Below are 27187 nucleotides of genomic sequence, written 5' to 3'. Positions count from 1 at the left end.
TGAAGGAGAAAGGGACTATGGGTAACTGTAGTCAAGACCATACCACCTCGTGACCTGCTTTCTCCAGCCACATCCAGTAGTCCAAATTATCAATCTATCAAATAGATTAATCCATTGTTGAAGTTATACCCTCAGATTTTAACCAGTTTACCTATGAACATTCCTGCATCATCTAACATATGGACTTACTGGGGATATATTCCATATACAAACATAACACTAGATAATACCAAAGACTACATCATTGTTTGTGTATTTATCCTTTTTTTTTCACTACTGGGAATGGAACATGGAATGCAGGTACATTCTACCTCTGAGATATGTCCCCAGCCCTATTTTTAAAATCTCTTTCTCATCTATGGCTTGAATATAGTTTGGCTGTATCTCTCATAGAATCTTGGTATCTCTCATAGAATGAGCTGATATACTTTTTTTTGTGTGTGTGTATCTGTGGATGGAACCCAGGGGCATTCCACCTCCGAGCTACACCCCCTGCCCTGTTTTTTATTCTTTATTTTGAAACAGGGTTTCACTAAGCTACAGAATGCCTCACTAAATAGCTGAGGCTGTCCACGAACTGCGATCCTCTGGTCTCAGCCTCCCAAAGCTGATATACTTTCTATTTAGAATTTTTTTCTGTAGAAAATTTTTGCAAGAAATAATGTAAATTATAAGTCCTATATTAGGCTTTGCTTTTAAGGAACAAAGCCTAATACAGTTATTTACAGAAGTGCACCTAAAAAGGACTCTAAGAATGAGATTCCCAAGTTAAATTACTTTCTGGCAATATAAAATAGTACTTCATCATCATTCTTATCATTTGTACATAGTAGAATTATGATTTTTGAGAATTGACCTGCAGTGAACTGGGAAAAAATACAGTATAAGAGAGTGCACAGGTTTGCTCAATATCTTTGTCATTTGGAACATAGAACTGAGACAGTAATAATGATGTCTCTGAAACTGGGTTGCTGTGATGATTAAATTTCTTTTCTCTTTGAAAAGAGAATATATAGTTCAGGCTTAGGACAATTAACAATCAATTTAAAGAAAATTGTAAGAAATAGGCTTTTTATGTGCTGGATATGGTTTATAGAATGACCCCTAGAAGAGCTCATGTATTTAAAAAAACATTCAGAGGTGATATAATTGAATCTTGAGTGTTATAATCTCATCAGTAGATAAATCCATTGATGGATTAATGGATTTGTTTGGTGGTAACATAAATATATAGGGTGTGGCTAGTGGAAGTAACTGGTCACTGGAGAATAAGCTTGAGTTTTATATGTTTCTCAACCCTGGCCCTTGCTCTTTCTCTGTATATTGCCTGTACTCCACAGATGTGACCTGGCCTAATATGGATTGAAATCTCTGAAATCTCCAGAACTGTCAGCAAACCTATCTTCTTTTCTATAAATTGTAATTGTCAGGTATCTTTGGTCAAAGCAGTGCAAATACTGACTGAAACAATGGATCATATTTTTTGTTAAAGGAGAGATAGAGATCAGGCCCAGATCTCTATTTGGGTAAGAGTGGTAAAATTTTAGAGAAAGCAAATTTTTAGACCAGCCAAGTCCCTTTTGCTAAAGATAGTTTCTAAATAGAAAAGGAGGAAGACCTTAATATTTACGGAACACTTATCTGTATATATGCACTTGAGAACCAAACATTTTCTGTGTTTCCTGGGTTTGGTATATATAAGACTAATATCCTCTTTGGGTTTTTTTTGGCTATTTAATCATTCATGACAAGTGAAAAATTCATCTGCTTTGTCAATACAGTAGCATATCCTTTTGTTGAAGACTGTTGAGGAAGATAGCAATAAAATATTGGTGTCCTCAGGATTTGCTGTCAATTCTTCTTTCAATAGGTAGACTAATATTAGAATTAAATTTTAGTATGAATCAGCTTGGCATAAGCTTGCTAAACTGATAGAGCATGTGATTAAATGTTTTCTCAATATGAGGGTATACTCTCATGATGTAGAATTTAACTTAGGGCAAGATTCCTGGAAGAGAATTCTAGTAAACTGTGGGATTGCTGTCGGGAAACTTATGGAAAGATATGGGCCACTTTAAATAAGATGGAGAAGCAGGAACTGTTATGGCTGACTACGGAGGAACCATAAAAATTTCAGATATTCTATACCCTCAAATTAATAACTTAGAAGAAATTGATCAATTCCTTTAAAGACATAATCTAACAAAACTCAAACAGTGAGAACTAAATAACCCAAATAAGTTTATATCATTAAAGAAATTGAGTCAACAACTGATACTTTACACAAAAGAAAGCATCAGGATTGGATGCTTTTGTGAATTCTACCAAATATTAAGAAAAAATAAAACCAATATTCAATTATTTTTGGAAAATCTGAAGAGACACCAACTTCCTAACTCATTTTATGAGGCCAACATTATTCAACTACCAAAACCAGACAAAGGCATTACAAAAAACACAACAAAAACATAAAAAACAATACAAAACTTTAAAACAGCATCTCTTGTGAATATAGATGCAAAAACCCTCCACAAAATATTGGAAAATTAGATCCAACAATACATTTTTTTTTGATGGTACTGGGGTTCCTGGAAACCCTTCTAACTCCAGGCTACACTCCCAGACCTATTTTATACTTTTTATTTGGAAACAGGGTCCCTTAAACCAGAGTGGCTGGCTTCAAACCTGAATGATCCTTCTGTCTCTGCCTCCCAAGTGTGGGGATTACAAGCGTGCACCACCATGCCCAGCAACACAACAATACATTTTTTTTAAAAAGTCATTCTATATCGTGACCAAGTAAGATTTATTCCAGGAATGCAAAGATTCAATATTTGAAAATTAATTAATGTTAAGAGGATATAGAAGAAGAATCATAAGATCATGTTAATAACTGCAGAAAAAGCATTTGGCAAAATCCAAAATCCATTTATGTTAAAACCTCTCAGCAAACCCAAAACAGAAGAAAATTCAACTTGATAAACAACATCCACAAAAAACTTTATTTAATGATGAGAAACTAAGTTTCTTCTCAAATGTCATGACTTCCTCAATGTTACTTCTATACAACATTTTGCTGGAAGTCTCAGCTAAGAAAATAAAACTAACAAAAAATAATAAATAAAGGTGTTACAGACTGTGAAAGATTTTTCACAAGTGACACAATTATCTACACAGAAAAATCTCCAACAAATGACCAAAAATGCTCCCAAACTATGATTATATGAAAGCCAGTATACAAAATTAATACAGGGATCAATTGCTTTTCTATATACCATCAATGAATAGCTGGAATCTGAAATAAAAATATAATATTATCCATTCGATAATACAAATGGAAATTTAGGTATAAATCTAACAAAATACAAACAAAATCTATATGAGAAAATGAAATTATAATAAAATTGAATATCTAAGTAAATGTAAATATTTGCCATGTTCATAGGTAAAAAATTCAATACTATAAAGTTATTAGAAGTCTCCAGCTTTATCTAGAGATTCAATGCAATACTGATCAAAATAACAGAAAGCTATTTTAAATAATAAGTTATTATTTAGTAAAAAGCCACAAGTTATTCTAAACTTTATATAAAAATAAATATTGAAGGAAAAAACAATTGAAGACTGATATACCTGACTTCAAAACTTACTAAAAGCTATAGTGTTCAAGACAGTGCAGTATTAGTAGAAGATAAGCCAATAGATGAATGAAACAGAATACAGAAACCATAAATAGACTTACCAACATAGTCAATGTTAATCTTTACTGAAGGATCAATTCTAGGGAGAAAGGATAGTTTTTTTCAATGGGTTTTTAGACAACTTGACAACTACATACAAAACTAATAATAATAATAATCTTGACACACACCCTATACCTTTCACAAAAAACTAACTTAAAATGAATTATAGGCCCAAATGTAAAATGTAAAGCTCCTAGAAAGTAACATAGGGGAAAAGGTAAGTGACCTTATGTTTGGTAATGACCAAAGCAAATACCTGAGACAAATTATTTGATAGTTTAAACTTTAGTAAAACTGAAAAATTCTCTACAAAAGGCATGGTCAAGAGAATAAAATGACAAGCCACAGGCTGGGAGAAAATATTCAAAACATATATCTGATAAAGGACTTGTATCCAAAATAAACAAAGAGCTTATAAAAGCTAAACAGCAAAAAAAAAAAAAAACAACTCAATATAAAATTGTTTATATATTTAGATATAAAATGCCCCTTATAAAGCTCATTTATTAATATTCAGAGTTGATTCAGTGGAGTAATTATGGTTAAAATCCAGCAGTGGATAAACCCATTTTAAGGGATTTACATGGGTGGTACCAAGTAGGCTGGTGGGGTGTGGCTGGAGGAGGTTGTTCCTGGAAATGTGACCTTGGAGATTATATTCATGGTTCCTGCTCCTTCTGCTCTCTTTTGCTTCTGGCTTCCATGATGTGAGAATAGCCCATGTGATCTCTCTCTCTCTTCCTTCCTGTTGCCATGCCCTGAAATCTGGAGTCCCCAGCCTCACATGGACTAAACCCCAAACTATAATAAAATAGAACTTCTTTTCTCTAAGTTTTGTGGTCAGTCCTTTAGATTATAACTATAAAAATGCTGACTGGAACAATAGTCAAAAGATTTGAATAGATAGCTTGCCAAAGAAGTCATACAGGTAGCAAATAAGCACATAAAATGATTCTCAACATCACATCTCATTAGGTAGTTGTAAATAAAGGCTACATATGTATAATAATGGCAAAAATTGAGAACACTGACAACACTAGATACTGTCCATGATTTGGACCAGCAGGAGCTTTCATTCATTACTGATGAAAATATGAAATGAAACAAACACTTGGAAGACAATTGCTTATAAAGCTAAACAATGTTACCATACCATGCAGTAATTTTACTCCTGGGTATTTGTTCAAATAAATTGAAAGTTTATGTCCACACAAAATCTGCACAAACTGTTTACAGTAGCTTTATTCACAATTTTCCCAAACAGGAAGTAACAGAAGTGTCCTGAAATAGCCAAGTAGATGGAAAACCGTTGTACATTCATGCCAAACTATTAAGCTAGGCAAAGATTTGGATACATCTCAAATGAATGCTATTAAGTAAAAGAAGCCAATTTGAAAATGTTACATACTATATGGCTCCAATGAGATAACATTCTGGAAAAGGCAGAATTATAGAGATGGTAAGCAGATCTGTGGTTTCCAGGAATCTGCTTTTGAAGTCCTGTCACTCAGTGATAGTAGTTAGTAGGAGATAGGTGTATCCCTGGTGGACCTGGCGGTTACAGATAAGCAAGGGAGATACTGGAATGCTCTATGGGATAATGGATTGGAGTTGGATGCATTAGTATGAACTCATGTTTAGTTTTATATAGATACTGATGATTATATGTGAAATATTTATAGGTATCCTATATCCACAGAGATTAGTATACATAAAGTTACTTGCTCTACCAGTTGAGAGATTCTAAAAGAAATCTCAGTAGCAATGAGGTCATCCATTACCCAGATCTTGGTTTCTAATATCAAAAAAAAAAAAAAAGAAAGAAATAAAAAGGGACCAAAGCACATTGCAGTAATAGTTTGGCTTTAAGATTTGGGCAGGAAACATACAAAATAATCTTGGAACATTTTATAGTGTCAAAAGATAAGGAAGTTCTCAATATATAAAAACCCACAATAATAAAGATGTCAAAGGGACATAAGACCAAACTTAATGGCCCACTGGAAGCAATTTGAGAGAAAAAAGCACCATTGAATTATAGCACACAGTGTAAAATAAGTACACATGGGTCCACACTGATGTATATATTATTGAATAACTAAGTGAATAAAAAGAAGAAACAAATCTCCAATGAGAAAATTTCAAGTAGTTTGTGCAGATACTGCCTTCAAAGAGTTGGAGAAAAGCTCCACATTTATTAGGTATAAGTTTCATAATGACTTTCTCCCAAAGTGCAATGCAGAAGCAGGGTGGGGTGGGGGATCTACCTTTATTGTGGAGATAACTGACAAACACCACCTCAGGCAGGTGATGAGGGTTAACATCAACAGTGAAAATTATGTTGTTAGTATATACCCTTAAAATGATGTGGTGATAATGACACTTTACCTCTGTGGTTTTACTTCCCAAATAATGATTAAAATGATCAGGCAACTCTCTTTTGATAAACATTCTGAAAGATACCTTACAGGTTTTTTTTTTTTAAACTGTCAGGATAATAAAGAAAGGATATACAAATGGCCAACATGTAGGTTTTAAAATGTTCAACATAATTAATCATCAGAAAAATGTAAATTAAAACCATAATATCACACCTCATTCTAGATGGGAATGGACACTGATAATCAGTGTATAAAATTGGTCAATGTGGCTATATATAGATACAAGTTTTGCTTCCATCAGAGTAAATATATTGCAGTGGTGACAATGAAGCCTGTAACATTTTCTTAAGCTAATAAATGAAAATATGTAATGAGAAATGTTGACTGTTATTAAAAATAATTAATAAATCCTAGAAAATTTGCAAAAAATATGCAATATCATTTCACAAAGTTAAAATGGATATTATCAAAAAAGACAAAACTTAACAAATACAGACAGGGATGAGAGAAAGGAGAACTGTCATACATTGTTGGTGGAAATGTAAATTAGTGTAATCATTATGGAAACCCATATGGAGTTTACTCCAAAAATTAGACCTAGAACTTCTGTCTGATCAAGAAATCCCAGTACTTGCCTTGTCCAATGGAACTGAAATCAACATGTTGAAGACACATCTACACTTTACATTTATTGCTTACAGTAGTGAAGATATGGGATCAATCTAAGTGTTTCTCAACAGATGAATGGATATAGAAATGCAGTCATGGAAAGAATAAAATTCTTTCATTTACAACAGCATGAATACAACTAAAGAACATTGTGTTTAGCTAAATTGAGTCAACCATGGAAAAACAAATACTATATATTTTCAATTATACATAGAAGCTACAAAGTTAATCTCAAGATAGAAGAGAATAGAATAATAGTTACCAGAACTGGGTGGGGGGAGGGTATGGGGGAGGAAGGAATAGAAAGAGAATGCACGTTTATAGGGGTGAAGTTGAATATATAGAATAACTTATTGTTCTATAGCATGATAGAAAAACTATGATTGATGGTAATTATTTCAAAATAGCTAGTAAGAGGATTTTTTATGCTCTCAACACTAAGAAATTATATATATCTGAGGTAATAGATATGCCAATTACTTTAATCTGATTCTTATATATTGTTTGAAATATCACAGTGCACACTATAAATATGTACAGTTACTGTGTCAGTGAAAAGTAAAACTATTTTTACTCTATTTGATTATTTAATTATCTTAAAGTTCTTTATAACTTTATTGTTGTATTATAGTGTCATATCATTTAAAAAGAAAGGAAGAACTATTTAAAATCTACCAAATCAACTGTTAAGAATGATCTGTATCTTATATTTTATTTTTTGAATTCTTTAACTTCATGATTTCTTTTTAAAAATTTTTTAAAATTAATTAATTAATTTTTTTTTATTGGTGCACTGCATTCATACATCATAGTGGGATACAAAACTTTGTAGACATACTTGCACACATCGCCCAGTCAGCCCCCACCCGATCCCCACACCATTCTCTCCCCATCTATCCCTCCCATGTTTGGCTTAGTGGTTGACATCTAGTATTATAGCAATTTATCCAAAATTAAAAATGATAATCTCTCATAACAGTTTCATTTGTCTGATACCAAGCTTTTGATGACTTAAAGATAACATTTCAATATTTCTTTTTACTTTCTTTCTTACCAGAGAATATTTTTTTCTATTTTTTTAGGTGAATCTATCATATATTTATATATTTATTTTTCAGAAAAAAAATCTATCCTAATATAGAAAATGGACTCTAGATACCCAAAACGATCTTGAAATAGAACAAAGCTAGAAGATATATATTTTCTGATTTCAAACCATATAAAGCTACAATAATTGAAATAGTATAGTACTATTCTAAAGGCAGATATATAAACCATTGGAGTTAAATAAAAGCCTAGAGCTAAATTCTTCCCTATATTGTCAAGTTATTTTTGACAAGGTTTCCATGAACATTCGGTGGTGGAAATAATAATCTTTTAACTAAATATTGTTGAAACATAATAATTACATGGAAAAGAATAAAGTTGGACCCTTACCTAATCCCATATACAAATATTAACTCAAAATAGATAAAAGACCTAAATATAAATCTTAAGATTATAAACTTTTAGAAGAAAATCTGGGTCATAAAACCTCACAACACTGAAATTGGCAGTGATTTCTTGGTTATGATTTCAATGGCACAGGCAACAGAAGAGTATACAAACTCCCTAAAAAATAAAAAAAAATATTGTATATCCAAAGACAATGTAAACAGAGTTAACAGTTACTAATAGAATGGGATAAAATATTTCCAAATGCTATATCTGAAGGTATATTAATATTCCAACTAGAAATCCTAAAAATTAACAACAATAAAGGCAAACAATACCATTTAGAGATAGGTAAAAGACTAACATAAGTAACGAATCTCCACAGATAACCAGTCTTAGTTGACTGTTGGATGGAAACTCTTGTTTCTCTGGTTCTGGTGTGTGTTACCTATTTCTTCTTTGTAGTTAATCTCTTTGAGTATTTTCTCTAGTGCTGGTTTTGAAGACAAAAATTCCTTCAGTTTCTGTTTGTCATGGAAGCTTCTTATTTCTCCATCTAATTTGATAAAAAGTTTTGCTGGGTAGGAAATTTTTGGCTGGAAGTTGTTTTCTTTCAGAGTTTGGAATATGTTACTCCAAGCCCTTCTGGCTCTCATGACTTGGTTTGGGAAGTCTGGAGTGATTCTAATTGGCTTGCCTCTGAATGTCACTTGGCCCTTTGCTTTTGTTGCCTTTAAGATTCTCTGCTTGGCTTCCACATTGGTCATTTTGACAATTATGTGGCGTGGGGATCCTCTTCTTCGATCCTGTCTAAAGGGAGTTCTATAAGTTTCCTGGACCTTTGTATCAACCTCTTGCTCTATGTTTGGAAAATTTTCTGCTATTACTTCTTTGAAGAGATTGTTGATCCCTTTGGTTTCACTTTCTTTTCCCTCCTCTATTCCAATTATTCTTAGGTTAGCTCTCTTAAAATGGGCCCATATTTCTTCAATATCAGATTCCTGCTGTCGGATATTTTTTTCTAGATTAGAAACTATGCATTAGCCCCCCTAACAACCAATCTCCATTACCACAAAATCAGCACCTTTCATAGCCAGAAAACACCATCACCAGAGAAACAAAAAAAATCACCAGGCTCCAGAGAGAAAGCGGACTGAGAACAGAGCTCAGAGCCACAGAGGAGATACACCGGCCTCACGCCCGAGGCCGCGGCAGTAGCACCATACTGCCGGCGGCAGTGGTAAATTCACCGGACGGCTACAGCAAGGCGAGGTGAGCCGCTGCGGAACAGCCAGGCAGGATTTCTCGCCGCAGGTAAAATCTAAAGCTCCCAGTGGCTGAGCTCAGCACACGCCGCAGGGATTCATAGTGGAATTCAAAACCAAGAAGAAATACGCCAGCCTCAAGGCCAAGGGTGTAGCAGCGGCGCCATATTGCCACCGGCGGCAGCAGCAGAGAATTCACCGAATCCAGTACAGTTACATCTGCGTACTCAAGAACAGTGAGTCAAATTGCGGGCCACAGAGGAGAAGTCCCAGTACTGTACTCCCTGGGACTTGACCCAGTGGGGGAGGGGCGGTGGCAGAGATATCACACCATAGGAGAACGTGCAACCTGGCACCCCCCACAGTCTAAAGCAGCCTCTATCGACTCTCTGGGTCGGAGACTCTGTGATACAACCCAGTAAAGGAGTAGTAGGGTCTGAGATACTACTGACTCGAGATCCAGAACACCTTAAGTGAAGTCATAGTGACCCAAGGGAAGAACCCAGAGAAGGCACAAACTTTTGAAATCATGGGAAAGAGGAATAATACTGGAGCAATGAATGCCCACAACCCCACAAAATCAGAACCCGATAAAACAGAAAATCAGAGATTTCTAGAAGATCAAATCAGGAAAATAACTGTAGAAATAATAGAGGTGCTTCGAAAAGAACTCAGAGAGAGCCAAAAAGAGATAAAGGATGCAATTGATGAAGTAAAGGCCTCAATTCAAAGCACAAACAACCGATTAGACCACATGGAGAACAGAATCTCGCTCTTAGAAGATGATAATCCCAAAAATGAACGCATAGTTTCTAATCTAGAAAAAAATATCCGACAGCAGGAATCTGATATTGAAGAAATATGGGCCCATTTTAAGAGAGCTAACCTAAGAATAATTGGAATAGAGGAGGGAAAAGAAAGTGAAACCAAAGGGATCAACAATCTCTTCAAGGAAGTAATAGCAGAAAATTTTCCAAACATAGAGCAAGAGGTTGATACACAGGTCCAGGAAACTTATAGAACTCCCTTTAGACAGGATCGGAGAAGAGGAACCTCACGCCACATAATTGTCAAAATGGCCAATGTGGAAGCCAAGCAGAGAATCTTAAAGGCAACAAAAACAAAGGGCCAAGTGACATTCAGAGGCAAGCCAATTAGAATCACTCCAGACTTCCCAAACCAAGTCATGAGAGCCAGAAGGGCTTGGAGTAACATATTCCAAACTCTGAAAGAAAACAACTTCCAGCCAAAAATATCCTACCCAGCAAAACTTTCTATCAAATTAGATGGAGAAATAAGAAGCTTCCATGACAAACAGAAACTGAAGGAATTTTTGTCTTCAAAACCAGCACTAGAGAAAATACTCAAAGAGATTAACTACAAAGAAGAAATAGGTAACACACACCAGAACCAGAGAAACAAGAGTTTCCATCCAACAGTCAACTAAGACTGGTTATCTGTGGAGATTCGTTACTTATGTTAGTCTTTTACCTATCTCTAAATGGTATTGTTTGCCTTTATTGTTGTTAATTTTTAGGATTTCTAGTTGGAATATTAATATACCTTCAGATATAGCATTTGGAAATATTTTATCCCATTCTATCAGTAACTGTTAACTCTGTTTACATTGTCTTTGGATATACAATATTTTTTTTTATTTTTTAGGGAGTTTGTATACTCTTCTGTTGCCTGTGCCATTGAAATCATAACCAAGAAATCACTGCCAATTTCAGTGTTGTGAGGTTTTATGACCCAGATTTTCTCCTAAAAGTTTATAGTCTAAAATTTATATTTAGGTCTTTTATCTATTTTGAGTTAATATTTGTATATGGGATTAGGTAAGAGTCCAACTTTATTCTTTTCCATGTAATTATTATGTTTCAACAATATTTAGTTAAAAGATTATTATTTCCACCACCGAATGTTCATGGAAACCTTGTCAAAAATAACTTGACAATATAGGGAAGAATTTAGCTCTAGGCTTTTATTTAACTCCAATGGTTTATATATCAATTATTGTAGCTTTATATGGTTTGAAATCAGAAAATATATATCTTCTAGCTTTGTTCTTTTTCAAGATCGTTTTGGGTATCTAGAGTCCATTTTCTATATTAGGATAGATTTTTATTCTGAAAAATAAATATATAAATATATGATAGATTCACCTAAAAAAATAGAAAAAAATATTCTCTGGTAAGAAAGAAAGTAAAAAGAAATATTGAAATGTTATCTTTAAGTCATCAAAAGCTTGGTATCAGACAAATGAAACTGTTATGAGAGATTATCATTTTTAATTTTGGATAAATTGCTATAATACTAGATGTCAACCACTAAGCCAAACATGGGAGGGATAGATGGGGAGAGAATGGTGTGGGGATTGGGTGGGGGCTGACTGGGCGATGTGTGCATGTATGTCTACAAAAGTTTGTATCCCACTATGATGTATGAATACAGTGCACCAATAAAAAAATAAATAAATAAAAATAAAATAAATTAAAAAAAAAAAAGAAACACCATGAGGACAGAGATTTCGCCTGTCTTGCTTGGTCCTGAATTTTCAATGCCTGGTACAGTATTTGTCAATATTTAATAAATAATTGTCAAATGAAAAACAAACCAACAAACAAAAAAACTAATGACAGTGAGAAAAAACAACAATAATATTGCCAATTTTTACATATAGGGCCCATTTCATGTCTGTTCACTGTAGTAGATTCTGGAGCATGTTCCAATATCTCTCATTTGCTCTATAACCTACTGTCAGTTTTTGGACCCACTTTATGAGTGCTTGTGCCCCTTTCTTACCTCTCACTGTTTTGTGCTCAGGTGTCAGGGGGGGCAAGTGGTATTACTCTAAATGAGTTCCATGTAAGTACAATGTTCTGTGTTTTCCAGTCCTGGGCTCTGCATTTTCCATCCCTAGGCTCTGCATTTTCTGGCCCTATTTTCCATGCTTTCTGGTCTTGGACCTGTGTCTCCTTACCTGCACTGGCAGAGCATGTCCAGTGTAATATCGGAGTAACGCCTGGTGACCCTGTGTGAGTATTGTGCCCTGGGCATTATAGGCCTTTCCTGTGTCTGTAGGTTATAATCCAGCCATCTTTTGTGTGTGTGTGTGTGTGTGTGTGTGTGTGTGTGTGTGTGTGTTTATGGAACGGGGGGTGGAACCCAGAGGCTTTCTACTTCCGGGCTGTACTCCCAGATCCATTTTATATTTTATTTGGAAACAGGGTCTCACTAAGTAGCTGAGAGCCTCACTAAGTAGCTAAGGCTGGCTTTGAACCTGTATGATCCTCCTCTCTCAGCCTCCCAAGGGCACGGATTACAAGCGTGCACCACCACGCCCGGCTAACCCAACCATCTTGAGGGTGGACCAAGTGATCTTAGCCCCTGGAGTCCCTGGGGCTGCTCTGAATGGTCATCTGCTGAGAAACATAGTTGACTTACTATTGTATGGACCTGGGTCTCTGGAGGGTATAGTGAACTGCTGCAGATGCCGGGTTCTGGGGCTTTTGGATCCTTTTCTCCAACCCTGAAGTATTCTCCTCACTTAAGATGTCGGAGTTATGCTGTGGCTTACTTTACCTCAAGTCCTTGATTTTCTTGTCAAGATTTCTTGGCGCTGTGAGCCGGCAGTCGAGGTTTGAGCCACTGGCTCAAGATGGTGCTTGCCACCACACCAGGTCAGTCAGGAGCTCGGGCTCTTTTCTATTGATCTTGTGTTCTGAATGTTGGATTTTATTCTGATGTGGTTCCCTTTATTGTTTTCCTTAGCATATATCTTCACTGCTTTGTTTTTCTTGTCAAGGGGATGCCTTCTTGGTAGTTGAATTTTGTTTGTTACAGCTATTGAGATGTGCTGTGTCCTGCAGTTGTCATTTCCTCCTCTGTCTTGAATTATTTATCAAACAATTAATTGACTTCCTTTTCTTTGGGATTTATTACTAGAGAGTTATTGTGTTCCTTTGGAGGTGTTATGTCACTTTTTTTTCTCATGGCTCTTGTAACTCCTCATTGGTATTTGTGCATGTGGTAGGTCAGTTGTCTGTACCAACTTCATAGAATCACTCTCATAGTAAAGGGATTTTCTGCTGCTAATGCATTATAGAGAGTTGGTCGGCTATGTTGTATTAGTTGTGGTCCCAAGTGGCATCTTTAATGTAGTGTTTGTGAAGTTTCTTCAGCTGTGATCCATGTTAGTGATGCCTGTGGGCCTGTCAGTGGCCTCTGCTACAGGAGTGAAGGATCGCAGAGCCAGCTAGGATGCATCTTCCTTAGGTAGGATGGGTTCATTGGTGACCCTGGCTTCTATGTAGGGTGCATTTCAGTTTCTATAGGTCATGTGAGAGCAAGGCAGCATTGGTGGTCCTTGGTGGGTGTGTGACAGTATGCTTGGTAGCAGGGTGAGATGCCTATCAGTGGCCCCAAAGAGTCACCTATCAGTGTTCAAGTGCTGGATGTGTGACCTTAAGTCATCTAGGGCATCAGTATCCCCAGGACTCTGCTTCTCAGCACCAACTGTGGTTTGTAGGGCTGGACTTCTCAGGACTGCCGTGAGCTAAGCTTGTGAGACTGGATTGCTCAATTGTTTCTTGGAACCACTTGGTTGTCTCTTTGCAGCTCTGGTGGGCCAATCACTCAGAAAAGTCTGCATGACTTCTTCCCAGGGTGAAGGTTGGTGGGTAAGGCTGCTGGAGTCTTTCCCTGAACTTCTGTGGGTCAAGCATTCAGGGAAAGTTGTCTAGATATGTTCTAGAATCAAGAGTGGGAGGACTGGGCCTGATTGCTTCTTGGGCAGCAGGAGAGTGGCTGGTTCTGCCTGGCTGCTTCTTCCTAAAACTGTTCAGAGCTGGTTGCCTAGCTGCTTCCTGGAGCTGAGGATGCTTAGGCAGGACCACCTAGCTGCTCCACAGGCAGTGGGCGGGTGATGTGGCTGCCTGGCTGCTTCCTGGGGCCAAGGGTGGATGGCACTGCCTGACCATTTTCTGGGGCCTCTGTAAGATGAGCTTTTCAGGGCAGGCTGCCCAGGTGCCTACAAGGGCAGTTGGAGGGTGGACAGTGCCTCCTTGTTGGATGGTTTACAGGACTGGGTCTCCCTAATTACAGTACCATTTTTTTTCTTGCACATTGCCTACTTTTTATATTATAGTCATTAGCATATTTAATCATAGTTTTCACTCCTTTCATTAAGAGTTTGTGTACTCTGAGCTTCAAGCAACTTATTAAGTTCAAGGTAGTTGAACTTTATCAAGGAAGTTGAAGTTTTCCTACCTGGGACTGTTTGCTAGATGGGTTTTTGCTTGTAAATTTCTGCCCCAGACATTTGTGATTCTCTTTATCTACCTATCCATCTTTCCAATTCTGAGGCCAGTGGTTTGCTTTGTGATCTCAGTTTTCTGATGGATATGAAAAGACTTGTGGGTGTTTCAGTTTGTTTAGCTTATTAGTTGTTATGATGGAGTGGAGAATATCAAGCTCCTTATACGCTGGACCAGACATTGGAAGTGATTCCCTGCATTATTCTCTCACATCATAATACAGTTCACAGTGATAGTAGCATGCATGCACACAGCACCTGATGGGCTTTCCCTGGCTCACTCACCACTCCCCCTTCTTCATACTGGGTATTGAGACTGGCATTCGTATTCTCACATATGTGCATAATGTCCACAGAAATGATTTTTCATTGATCTTCCCTTTCTCCTCTTCCCTAGACCACTTCCCTGGCTCCACTGGAGTCAAGTCATTCCCTTCGTTTCCTGAATTCTTACGCATGTATTTGAATTTTGATATGGTTTTACTAGTTCCTGAATATTTTCCCATTTGAAAAATATATTTCCACCGGGTGTGGTGGCACACGCTTGTAATCTCAGCATTTGGGAGGTGGAGACCGGAGGACCGCGGTTCGCAGACAGCCTCAGCTACTGAGCAAGGCCATTCACAACTCAGTGAGACCTGGTTTCAAAAAATATGAAGACTAAAAAATAGGACTGGGGGTGTAGCTCTGAGATGCCCCTGGGTTCCATCCCCAGTACTGCAAAAAAAAAAAAAAAAAAAAGAGGAGGAAAGAAAATTATATTTTCCTCTTCTACATATTATGTTATTTTTCCTGATCAACTATCTTTCTTTCTGTTGTTAATTCTGTGTATTTGTACTTTAGATATGATATTTTTCAGTGTCTATATTTTGTTTCTTTTATAGTTTTAGTATCTCCCAAGAGTTTTTCACTTCTTTCGTTAAGAGCATATTTACTTTATTGAACTTTGCTGAAATAGCAGCTTTATATTACTTGTTTGATAATTTCAACCATCAATTTACCCACCTTTGAGCTACATCACCAACCTTATTTTATTTATTTTTTTGAAACAGGATGTTGCTAAATTGCCGAGGCTGGCCTCAGACCTGCAGTCCTCGTTGTCAGCCTCCCAAGTATTGGGATTACAGACTTGTGCCACCACATCTGGCTCCTATTCCATTTTTTGTGTTTGTTTTTTGCCTTTTCCCTTAAAATTTGGTCATATTTCTCAAGTTATTCATATATCAAGAAATTTTGGATTACATTTTGGGTACTTTGAATTTTATGTTGTGTGGATTCTGAATTCTGTTGTATTTCTCTAAGGTCTTTAGTTGTTTTGGTCTGCTTTTTGGTTCTTAAGGCAGAAAAGATAAGAGGTTTCTAACAAAGTTTCAGCTAACCTGGAACATTCCGTGATAGTAGCCTGATTTTTTTTTTTTTTTTTTTTTTTTTTTTGGTGGTACTGGGGTTCCTGGAAGCCCTTCTACCTCTGAGCTATATTCCCAAACCTATTTTATATATTTTTTTTTATTTGGAAACAGGGTCTCTTAAGCCAGCGCAGCTGGCTTCGAACCTGTGCGATCCTCCTGTCTCTGCCTCCCAAGTACGGGGATTACAAGCGTGCACCACCACACCAGGCAGTAGCCTGATTTTATTTATTTGTTTATTTATTTATTTATTTATTTATTTATTTATTTATTTATTTATTTATTTTTGGTGGTACTGGGGTTCCTGGAAGCCCTTCTACCTCGGGGCTACACTCCCAGACCTATTTTTACATTTTCATTTTGGAAACAGGGTCTCCTAAGCCAGCGCAGAGCTGGCTTCAAACCTGCGCGATCCTCCTGTCTCCGCCTCCCAAGCGCGGGGATTACAAGCGTGCGCCACCACGCCCGGCAGTAGCCTGATTTTAAAAGAGCAAATTCACCCTTTATTATTCCCCTCCTCTAACTTTCATTACTCCCTAAATATCTGCCTGGTTTTTATTCACTCTCTAGAGCTTCAAGGTAGTTGTTCATAGTATTTATTTCACAATTTATTTTTTTTTATTAGCAGACAATTTTGTCCGCTAGGAATATCTTCCATCATACTGGAAATGGAACACTGGTTTCACTGAAAGGATTTCTAGTCTGTACCACAACCAAATGACTCCCAAAGAGAATGATGTTTAATTTCCTGAAATTCCATGGCCTCACTAGGATAATGAAGCATTAAATGAGTGGAAACTTGTAAACATTGTATTAGTCAGAGTTTTCTAGACAAACAGCCAATAGGAGATGTAGTGATTTATTGTGGCAATTCACTCCTGTGACTGTGGAGGCTGAGAAGTCCCACAGTCTGCACTCTGAAAGCTAAAGAGCAATGTGATGCAGTGATATAACTCAGCAAGAGTCTGAAAGCCTAAGAATCAGAGGAGCTGCTAGTTTAACTTCCAACTCCAGGCTGAAATCCTGAAAACGGAGGTAGGATGTGGGAAGGCATGAATGGCGCCTGCTGATATTAGTTCTATAAAGTCCTGAGTACCAGGAGCTCCAGTTGATCCATGGCAGAAGAAGGTGAATGGCCCAACTCAAGAAAATTGACATAACTTATTCTTTCTGTATTGTTTTTCTATTCAGGCCTTTACCTAGTAGGTTGATTCCCGCCCATATTGGTGAGGATGGATCTTTTTTACTTAGTTTATTGACTCAAATATCAATCTCTTCTGGAAACATCCTCACAGACATTCCCAGAAATAATGTTTACATACCTTAGATGAGTCAAATTGATACAAAATTAACCATCACAGGCAATAAATGTAAACTTTCTTTCTTCCATATTCCCTTCTTTTCTTTCAAAGAGAAATTCAATCACAAATCCTGGGTTTTTCATATATAAGGCCAGCCTGAAAACATGTTTTCTGGGCAGCATTTCTTGAGTAGAGGTTCCAACTTTCTTGGTCTTGCTCCATTTAAGAGAGATCTTCTCCTACCACTCAGGAGTTAGAAAAGAACAGGAGGGAGATATATTAATCTTAGTAAAGCCAGTAGCTTAAATTTCAACAGTAATCATCACTACTCTTATGGGTTATTTGGTGATTCTCCAAACTCTCCCTGTACCAGTCAATTTTTATGAACCATCTCTTTATCAGGTCTTTTCTGTGTTGTTTACCTTCTTTCCTTCCTTTTTATCCTTTTATTTCCCCGCCCCGGCCAACTAGCTCACCAACTTGTAAAAAGTACTATTCATTATGCAAGGAAGTTGAGCTATAGTTTAGCCTCATTTTCAGCTAATCCTATGATATCTCTTTTTTGACAAATAAAATGGCTGTCAAGTGTTAAACTAATTGAATCAACTACCTCTCAAAGATGAATACTGTGACCAACTCTTAAGTAAGAATTTTGTTATTTTTTTTTATAAATTTCCATCACGATCACTTTGCAAAGAAAAGAAAAATGATATGTACAGGCTTAAATGATCTTATTTGCAATTCTGAAATCCAAAAACTGAAAATAGGAGTATTTTTTCAAGTTTGGTACAGATTCATTTGGCTGAGAAACCTGACTGGAACTGGTGTGAGGTTTCACATAGGCTTTCCTTCCCAACTTAGTGGAATCACACACATGCAACTGCAGACTGTACACATGATTGATTATAGGGTGCTGCTCCAGGCTCCAGTGGTGGGGTCTTATAATATGTAGCCTTGTGTGTTGTCTTGTCTACAATTCAGGATGTTTTGAATTCTAAAATGCATCTTGTTTTAAGAGTTTTGAATAAACAGTCTATTTTTTGGCACTGGAGATGGAACCCAGGAGCATTGTACCTCTGAGATAGACTCCCAGCCTTATTTCATTTTTTATTTTCAAATAGGATCTTGTTAAGTTGCTGAGACTCTCAATAAATTGCTTGAAATTGGTCTCAAACATGTGCTCCTCCTGTCTCAGCCTCCCAAGTCCTGGGATTATAGGCATGCACCACCATATCTCTCTCTTAGATATTTATTATGAAAATGTTTTATAAACTTAAAAATGATCCATATAATTATTTTTATCATACCACCTTAATGGATTGTTATAAATTATTTAAGTAGTATAAATTCATAGGAAGATAATTTCAACTCTGAGTGACTTTTATATGAACAGATTAGGTAAACTATGTTTTATTTAGTGATATATCTACTATTGAGTTAACAAAGCAACACCAAACAAGTTAAATTCAACATGAACTAAACTACCATTCATTTGTATTTAAATTGCAATAAAAGCAGCAGTTGAAGAACCATAACCTGTTCAAGCAAACATATGCTGATTCCCCAAGCTGCAGGATTTCCGTACATCTTCATACACAGTCAACACCTTTGCATCATTCAAAAAATTGAATTAGAGTGAAACTTGACAACATAATCCTCAGAAAGTCATAAGAATGTGGAATGCCAACTATGAATATAAAATTTCAGTAGTCTTTAATTAGTCACTTTATTAGTTATAAGGCAATTTCCCTTGGTCATCAGGTCAGAAGAATGATGCCAGAAGAATTTTTAGGACAACTAGGAGTTGTGGTGCATGCTTGTAATCCCAACACATGGGAGAATAAAACAGGAGGATCGCAGGTTTTTAGCCATCTTTGTTTTCATAGCGAGGTCCTCCATACTGAGACCCTGTTTGAAAATAAAGAATAAAAAAAAAATAGGGCTTGTTGTATAATGTAGCTCGGAGGTAGAGTGCCATTTGATTCAAACCCCAGTTTCTCACACACACAAAAGAAAAGAAAAATTGATCTCCTTACTCCTAATACAGAATTTTCACATTTATGGTTTATTCTTGGCTGATTATGGGTATATAGTAAGCCAGGGCCAATATAATTGAAGTCATTAATCTAGAATTTCTGTTATGTTGAAAGGGTGATGGTGTTTGGTAGTGGGGTTGAGGACCAACAATGTGTTTCAGTCAGCATTCTCACTACTGTGACTCAAAATACCCGAACCACCACAATTTAGAGGAAGGAAGACTTATTTGCTTACAGTTCTGGAGATTTCAGAGGTTTCAGTTCATGTACTATCTGTGGAGCTCAGAGCATGACACTGGGAAGCAGAAAGAGACCACGAGTAGAGGGAATCTGCCCCCACATCACATCAATAGAGGCAGGAGAAAGAGAGTGAGAGAGAGAGAGAGAGAGAGAGAGAGAGAGAGAGAGAGAGAGAGAGAGAGAGAGAATGAGAATCTATCTATCTCCAGGGACTCCTTCTCAGCAACCAAGCCCTGCCTTCAACATAGCTGTCTTGTCTATGACATAAGGTCTGGGGGACATTCTAAATCCAAATTATAACAATAAGAATATTTGTTTTTCCACACAACATAGTATGATAGATAGCAGAAGAGGTATGAACGATGTGATGTCTATTGTATGGTTATTCATAGAAGTAACATTAACAGACATAAGGGAGCTATTCTATATAATTAACTTTTGAAGCAGTTTACAAGATATGCAAAACTACTCCACTGTTCCACTATTTTGTCATATTTGCAGATGGACATTTTAGTTTTTATTTGTTTTGACACTGTGGATTGAACCCAGGGTCTTTCTACCTCTAAGATATATGCCCTGACCTATTTTATTTTGAAATAGACTCTAACTAAACTGCTGAAACTGGCCTTGAACCTGTGATCTTCCTGTCTCAGCCTCCCAAGTACTGGGGTTTCAGGTATGTGCCATCAGGTTTGGTGCATTGGATGGACATTATAAAATGGTAGAAGAAAGTTACTTTGTAGCAATAAGAACAGGTCAATATTCTTATGTTATTTTGGGTAAATGGACCTATGGTAGGAATTTTGTAACTTTGTACTGTAAAACAAGTCTAATGGGTTTTTCATTTTCATTTTGAGGATTAGGGAGAACATTTTATTCAGGTAAAATTGTACAATTACTATTTAAATCTCATAGACTGAAATCATATTGGCCATTTAAGCACACTTTTCTGGTCCTAACTTAAACTACTATATCTCCTGGTTAAATGTACGTATTTTCATCTTTTTAAGGTTTCCTTTTTTCTCTTTTATTTTTGTGTAAAGGCATGTACAAAGTTTGGCCTTTCATTATTTTTCTGGTTACTCTGTAGAATCGCCCCCCCCCCCTCATTAGATTTTATATAGTTGGCTCTTCTAATTCAGGCCTTAGTTTGCATCCCACCATCATGTCACTTTCCTTCTCTTTTTTCTGCCCTTGTTTGCATCTCAATACTTCTTTGGTAACACTTCTTTATGACTCTTAAAACTATGCTGTTTATTTCAAGTCTCCTCTGTTACCCTGTCCTATGCAAGTTTGAGAAAGGCAAGAACCTTGTGTTATTCCCTACTGAACTACTAGTCCAAGAGCAATACCTAACTCAGAATAGGTGCTTCATAAATGTTGAAGCACAAATGTTGAAAAATGAATTAACTTGTAAATAAGTAGATCTGAGTCAAAGTGCAGGAAAAGCAACAAGTCTTTGCAATGAGTGAAAATGCTAGGTCACTGTCAGTTAATAATTCAAATACCACAAATGTCTAATATATATATTTATAATCTGAAATGTTTCAATTTTAACTTAAAGGATTTAACATTAGAAGTGAATAACAAAAGTATTACCTTCTAGGAGTATTCAAAAAATATTTGTGACTGTTATTTTTATTTATTTATTTATTTTTGGTGGTACTGGGGTTCCTGGAAACCCTTCTACCTCCAGGCTACACTCCCAGACCTATTTTTATATCTTTATTTGGAAACAGGGTCTCTTAAGCCAGCAAGGCTGGCTTCAAACATTCGCGATCCTCCTGTCTCAGCCTCCCAAGCATGGGGATTACAAACGTGTACCACCATGCCTGGCTTGTGACTGTTATTTTTAAAAATTGTTATTCTATTCTATCTTTTGGTACTAGGGATTGAATCCAGAGGCACTCTACCTCTGAATTATATTCCTAGCCTCTTGATTCTGAAACAGAATCTTGCTAGATTACTGCACTGCCCTCCAACTTGAGATTCTCCTGTCTCAGTTTCATGGGATGTAACTTAGAGGTAGAATACCTCTGGGTTCAATCTCCAGTACCAAAATTTAATGAATAATAAAAAATAAATAAAATAAAAAAAATAGAATTATAGAAATCACTGACTTTTTTTTTTAATACTGTGGAAGGTAGTACTTTTATTATCCACTTCCAATTTCAAGGCACAGAAGGCTCGATGAAGTTGAACTGTGCTTCTGGTGAGCTTGACAAGGGCTGGGCTGTTGTCTCAGCTAAGTCAAACCAAAATAAAGAAGAAGGGTTGGGCATGGTGGAGCAAGCTTGTAATCCTAGCATTTGGGAAGCTGAGACTGGAGGATTGTGGTTCCTGGACAGACTCAGCAAGGACCTTTGCAACTCAGTGGGACACTGCTTTAAAATAATGAAAGACCAAAACATAGGGTTGGGAGTGTAGCTTGGAGATAGAATGCCCCTGGGTTCCATCCCCAGTACCGGAAAAAAAAAATAAAAATAGTAATGTATTGGGTAAATAGTGGAATAAACCAGGTCAGGACCCAAGTAAGATGATCCAGAAACAGATTTACACAGGTTTATAACACTGCTTTTTTCACTAAACTGTAGGATGCCTCGAGAGACTGAACTGGTATGAAGGAATAGATTTGAACAAGGCACGTCAATAGATACGTTGAAAAGAACACTAGACTTGACTTCTAGCCTTTTCTTTTTCTTTTTTTTTCTTTTTTTGCGGGTCTGGGGATGAAACCCAGGGGCATTCAACCTCCGAGCTACACCCCCTGCCTTATTTCTTATTCTTTATTTTGAAACCGGGTCTAAGTTTCAGAGGGCCTCACTAAGTAGCTGAGGCTGTCCGTGAACTGCGATCCTCCGGTCTCAGCCTCCCAAATGCTGGGATTACAAATGTGTGCCACCATGCCCGGCTATTTCTAGCCTTTAAGATGTACACTCTGAGGAAGTGATCTAACTTCTTCAAACATTTGTTTCCACATTTATATTTTTTAAATATAAAATATGCTTAAATGTTATTGGTTGTGTACGTGGATGAAAATTAAACAAAATTAAGTAAGATAAACTATATATTATTTATTAGTTTATTATTTATTTATGTTTGTGATACTGGGGAATAAACCTAGGGGCATTTTACATCCACGCTACATTCCCATCGCTACTTATTTTTTTTATTTTGAAACATAGTTTCACTAAGTTGTCGAGGGCCTCACTAAGTTGCTGAGGCTGGCCAAAAACCTGCAACCCTCCTGTTTCAGTCTCTCCAGTCCTAGGTTTCCAAGTGTGTGCCACCATACCACACTCAAGCTATATTGCTTGTTACCAATAGGTTTATTAAGTTTGTTGAAATGTTTTAGGGATGCTAGATCAATATTTAGGGTTTAATTACTTTAAAAAAAACCCATAAATTTGGAATATTAGTCAGAATATTGTTATAGAAATCTTCTTAAGGGTTCATGGCTAACTGACATACATTGAGGACCCTTTTGAGTAGCAAAGTACCATAATAAGAATTCATAAGTTGAAAATAAAAAATTGTTTAATAGAGAAATTAAGATGTGTATAATACTGTCAATATGAAAATGCCTTTCAGGTATAACATTATTAAATGCCTACAAGTTCAGGTAGAAAGTTGTTAATAAAAGAAGCAAAAATAAAGGTGCTGTAGGTCTTAGAAGACAGAGTGAATCTTCATCTGAGGCCACATGGAAATAGAGGGAAGGCAGAGTGAAGAATAGAATGCTAAATAACAATTCCTTTATAAACCAATGCGACACATGTATGCTCTGATAGCTTTACATGCATATTCTTTTCTTTTTCTTTTTTGTGGGTCTGGGGATGGGACCCAGGGGCATTTGACCTCCAAGCTATACCCCCTAACCCTATTTTTTATTCTTTATTTTTGAAACAGGGTCTCACTAAGTTTCAGAGTGCCTCACTAAGTAGCTGAGGCTGTCGGTGAACTGTGGTCCTCCGGTCCTCAGCCTCCCGAATACTGGGATTACAAGTGTGAGCCACCATGCCTGGCTCATATTTTTTGGTAACACTTCAATATTTCAAAATTTCAATTTTCCTGTGGTTGCATAATGAAAATTTTTCTTCCTTTCTTAAATGTTTGCCATTTATACAGTCTATAATGTATCTATTCAGCCTGTGATGATTAATAAGGATATCTGAGTGAGCTTAGAATAGTCTAACAATAGTCCAAATGGTGACTGGCTGCAATATGTCTGAGAGAAATTGTGAGACTGTCACACTTGAGAGCTAGTTTCTCAGCAGCGTAAACAATTGACTTTAGGAACATCTTGTTCTGAAGCAAATGCTCTGAGTATCTTGATTTGAACTAATTTATTTAGAAAGTGAATGGGGTTGAATCTTATGCAACTGTTTAAGTTTGACATTATTTGGGGAGGGATACTTACTAAAAGGTAAGTTTGCAAATGACAGAAACATCCCAGAGAATGGATTTATAAAAAATATAGAATATGGAGACTATTTGAAAGTTAGTGAGATCTTGGAAACTGTTAATGTTCTGCAGATAAATTCTAACTCTTCATCCTTCAGGAAAAAGTCCTGTACAAGTCCATTACTCCCCTAGTATTTGAATCTCAACTTCTATTACTTAGTTCCGTTCACCCCCCCACAATACTATTTATACTCCCCCAATTTTCTTGGACTGGAACATATCAAATAGGTTTTATATATGATTCCTGTAATTATAATCTGTACCATCATTTCCATGAAAAAGTGTGCAAAAAATGGAATTACTTGAAGGGGGAAAGTCTAACCTCTTGGAAAATTTAAACATTCGATTTAGAGAAAGGCATTGTTATTTTTTAAATGCATGAGATACTTAGAATTACCTGAAAACATATATTTTTCACAGGGAGAGAAGGCATACTGAATTTTAGTGTGTAAAGCTGGCATTTGAAATGACACATCAGTTGTTTATATACAAATGGATGCTATTACATGGTGCTTAGAAACAGTTTGTTCTCTTAAGTAGGTCAGCCATTTCCCCCTCCATACCTTGTTTACATCAGAGAGATTTAACAAACATAAGTTGCTTTCCTTACAAATTATTCAAAGAAAGCCCAAGTCAAATTATTCCAAATTCCAAATTAATGGAGTTTAATTTGAAGAGAGGGTGTTGTCTTTTATTTATGTATTAAAATTCATAAAATTATGTTGGACTTAACCAGTTAATAATCTGCATGTATACACTGGTTGAAAACAATTTTATTGAATGTTTAGAATTCTTTACTGAAAAAAACTTCAGATGATGTCATATGAACATGAATTTTGGATCCCAAGTCAATATTTAGCTTAATTTCTCCATACTTTAAAGAGCATGAACACTCAGTTGTGAGATCAAATAGCAGAGGTGTTGTAAATATACTCACGTCACCACCGTGTTCTCTTTTTGATATACTTGCTTCACCTGTCTGCCTGAGCTTACATAAGAAGTCCCCAAAATGGGAGAAACAAACCAACATTCTAGTTCCTTTGCAAATGGTTCTTTCCCACTTTACCTCTTTAAATGGCTTTAAAAAGCCACCGTCAGCCATAAAAGCTACAGTCTCTGAAATCTCTTTTCTAGACAAAACAAGTCTGCAGCACATACTATCTTCTTTGGAAACTTGCCCTTGAGTTTTCCTTCTTTTCTTCTTCATTTCTTATCCTTGCCCAAATCCTAATGGAAGGTCTTCTTACTGCAAGAGTTAGCAGAAGCTGAACTATGCTTTCTGATGAACCATATTGAACAACACATTGTAGCTTAAAGCCAGACTTGAAATTTCCTCATTTATTAACAAGATTTGTTGATTCAAGTACAAACTCGAATTTTATTTCACATTTAAAAACAAAATGAAATACATCCCCTATTTTTCTTTTTATTTTCTCTTCCTCCTCTATTCTTCATATTTTTGGTGTGGCTTCATTATTAAATAAAACTACTGTATAAGTAAAAATAAAATCCATGTACAAGTGACTAAAATAGAGGAATGAAGTTTTATCTTCTTTCATCACTATTCACCCAAGGAACTATTTCTGAAAGATCTGAAGGCTTAAACACTATTCCTAAAATAATCAGCCAGCAATTTTGCAAAAGGAAACCAAAATAAATGTATGGTCACAGAAGTCAGTTATATCCCCACCGCCACCATTTTGCTTACGCATCCTTAACCTCATTTTTTTCTGTCCCAATTCCACCTCTTTGAGAGAAGAGGGAAGGTTCTTGGTTAGGGATCTGATATGCTTTGGCAGCTGAGGTTAACACATGAAATATTTTCCATGCAGATGACTTTAGGAGACTGGTGAATCATTATTTTATGACTTTGCTACAGAAGATACCCCTAAGTCATTGCTGTGATAATCTCAGTTTTGTGGTAGATATATTCTTAAAAATAAATTGTACCCCTATTTCAAGTAAATAATTCAAGGATATTTTCATGCCTGTTCTGATGATTTCTTTTCAGAGGAACGAGTAGTTTACTTCCAAGACAGCTGACTTTTTTTTTTTTTTTTACATTAATGCACTTTAGGTTGTACTTGATACTTAATTGGAAGACTATACCTTACATCATGACTTTCTTGGCCCATAGAGACAAATTAAATACTTTCTTTGATTATTCTATAGTTGTAAATGTACAGGGACTGAATTCTTCAAAATGGAATGATATTGCCTTTTGATTTCAATTCATAATGGATGTAGGTTTAGCAAGAACTTTGCCTGAGGGGTGTGTGTGTGTGTGTGTGTGTGTGTGTGTGTATGGTGTGGAATTGGAGATTGAACCCAGGGGCATTCTACCACTGAGATACACTCCCGTACCTATTTTATTCTTTATTTTGAAACAGGTTCTTGCTAAGTTGTAGAGAGCCTTGGTAAGTTGCTGAGGCTTGCTGTGAACCTGTGATCCTCTTGTCTTAGCCTCCTAAGTACTGGGATTAGAGGTGTGCACCACTATACCAACTTGAGGTTTGTAATTTTGATGAGTTTTACTAATTCCTTGCTAATCTATATCTTCCTCCTTTTTGAACCCAGAATGTCTGAGGACTGGGCCATAAAACTAGGTTCTAATTCTCATATCTAATTTCAATTCCAATATAATAATTTATAGTTAATAACTATAAAATTTACAGTTATTTCTCTGCATAAACTAGGTAATGCAGTGGCACTCAGTAGTTGTGGAAAAAAACTGAGAACTTTGCTTCTGGTCATGCTCATGATACTTCTTTCTCAGAGGACTTTTGAAAATAGGTTTACTTGTGAGCTCAGATTTTAGATATTCAGCCTCACTAATAGGCCATTAAGTTCCACATTTCTTGGTGAGAGAACAGAGAATGGAATAAAAAAGTGACATTTCAGAAATAAATACTTAATTCTTTCTCATTAGAA

This window comes from Muscardinus avellanarius, assembly GCF_963383645.1.
Source record: "Muscardinus avellanarius genome assembly, chromosome: 1".
NCBI classification, from domain to species: Eukaryota; Metazoa; Chordata; class Mammalia; order Rodentia; family Gliridae; genus Muscardinus; species Muscardinus avellanarius.
This window is presented reverse-complemented; position numbering follows the sequence as displayed.